This window comes from Rutidosis leptorrhynchoides, chromosome 9 (assembly GCF_046630445.1).
Source record: "Rutidosis leptorrhynchoides isolate AG116_Rl617_1_P2 chromosome 9, CSIRO_AGI_Rlap_v1, whole genome shotgun sequence".
In the NCBI taxonomy this organism is placed as follows: domain Eukaryota; kingdom Viridiplantae; phylum Streptophyta; class Magnoliopsida; order Asterales; family Asteraceae; genus Rutidosis; species Rutidosis leptorrhynchoides.
The window spans coordinates 283,872,093-283,874,725 of NC_092341.1; positions in this window are offsets into that span (position 1 = coordinate 283,872,093).

Sequence of the window (2,633 nt, forward strand, 5' to 3'; positions counted from 1 at the left end):
GATCACTCAACACCGGATGAAGTCAGCGGACCCCGTCAACGGTCTTGCTTCACCGATATATCACTACTCCCATGATGAAGTCAGCGGACCCCGAACGGTAATGATTCACCAATCACATACTCCCATGATGAAGTTAGCGGACCCCGAAGGTCATGCTTCACCAATCAATCAATACCATGATGAAGTCAGCGGACCCCGAAGGTCATGCTTCATCAATCAACGCCCTTTTGGCCTCGAACAATGAGTAGCGTAACATCGCGCTCTGCTACGCCATAGTGAATCCTAACGGATACCACTAACCATTCATACAATCGAGCAAGAACCGCCTATATCAAACATAGGTACCCAACAATAGTTCTCTAAAAGAGAATCCGATACACACATCCCTCAACCGAGGGATTTCACCCTGCTCGCCCAACACGTCCATTATCTCTCAATGAGATTTACCACATTACCACCTCGGTGATAATCTACGAATCCAAAAATCATAAGTACAATTTTAACCAAAGTTGTACTCCCCCACAAATCGACCAAAACTAGGTCTCAACACAAGTTTGGGATCTACCATAAGCATTATCCGAAATCTCACCCTAAAGCCTCGTCGTGCGGGAGTGTAACTCCCCCACTTGGAACTACGTTCCATATCCACAACTCGTATAACCGTACAAAGCTACCAAAGGTAGACTTTACAAACATTTGGGTTCACACGACCCATCTCCACATCTTGCTCCAACTTTGAGCATACCAAGGATCCTAACCTATCCTTAAACACTTCGAACGAAAAGTGTACCACAAATTACACGAACTTTACACTCGCAATCATCCAATTGCTTTAGTTTGTCAAATTTCACCCGATCACTCATGAACCTAAGGGTTTCACTTCGGTACCCTAAGTACAATGTAACCGCAACACAAACGGAGTCGAACACCACGCTAGTAGGTATGAAAGAGGCACCTAATGTCGCGTCACGTAGACTCCTTTACTAACATACATCGAGATCCAAAACACTCAATTTCTCGGGTTTCATCCCACCCATCGAACCTCATGGTTCATCAACTTCAACACGAGAGCGAACACGCTCTAACATCCGAACACCAAAACTCATTTACATGGCTTGTTAGAAACATTTCCCAAATACTAAGGAATACTTGGTTACGCCAAGTCTTACGCCCTTCGCCCGACAATCCAAAGTCACCATAGGGTACTTCCATTAGGAACGTCACCCATATCAATAACATGCACAACACAATTGAGACCTTAAGGGTCTCACTCGAACGATCTTAACGACCCGATACCAACCAAAATGCCTAAGCACCCAAGGATTCGCACCATAGGATCAAGGCACAACACACCACTTATACACTCTACTGAGAGCAAACCGGAACCATAAATGTAAACCGCCCGCTTGCTACGAATTATCTCCAACGGAGAATAAAGTTTAGCTAAGACTTACGCACATTCCGCATGTTATTACAAACGAACAACATATAATTTTGTACTAAAAGTACCTGATGTAGAACTGTTGGGCTTCCGTGCTCCACTTCCCATCATGTATTCGCGCTCTAACCTCCTAACCCGATCGTCATGCGATTCGGAACACTCTGACTTCCGGTGTCCCTCCATCCGGCAAATGAAACACCTGATTGAGCCCAACGGCACCACCGTACAATATTGTGCCAAATGACCCCGTTCCCCACACTTAAAGCACGTGAGCTTGCAACCCTTCTTACTCGTCTTCTTCACATTCCCGACGCCTTCAGGCGTACTTCGTGCCCTCTTACCATGAGCACCATATAATCCTAACCTTGCAAGTACATCTTCATCATCACTACCTAGAGGTTTGGGAAACCTCTTTTCAAACTCTTCCTTTACAACTTTAGTCACTTGGTCTCGGACCATTTCCGTCATTTGTCCTTCGACCAACTCCTTGGTTACTTCTCTAACTTTGCCGGTGAAAACCGAGACATATTGTTCAAACACAGCCTCAATCTTTAACGTTAACTCATCCTTCCCTTCGTGAATAGGCTCACTCGTTCCGCATCCATCTTCTGTTTTCATTCTAAGGAATGCAAACGATTAGATCATGAACGTATAGACCACACACACAACACCGCCCCATCTTGCTAAACACTCATCGTACATCACTTGTTAGACATGATTTGCACCCGTAATAAGGTTTGCAAGTCCTTATTACGCATACACGCCGTATCAACTTGTTAGTACAACGACCGCCTCGCTTGATGACATAAACAAACACAAATAAATTCTACACGACAACATCACACGCGAGAATTATTATCACAACACAATGACATATTAATAATATCCGCATTACTAATATAAACATTAGTCCACCTACAAACAAGGCACTAACTATAACCCATTCCGACCCGTAATTCCTACAAGTCCCACAACAAATTAAGCACACACACAAGTCTAAGTCTAGGCACCTATCTCAAGTCACCTAAATCCCTTAGACCATGCTGTGATACCACTTGTAACAACCCAAACCATATGCAATCGAAATATGCAAATAAAAAAAAATATTTTTGTACAGCATAGTGGCGCGGCGCGCCAAAACGGCCTGCCCAACTTTTCCTTTTTTGTGAAAAAGATCTTCGACTTCCCGACA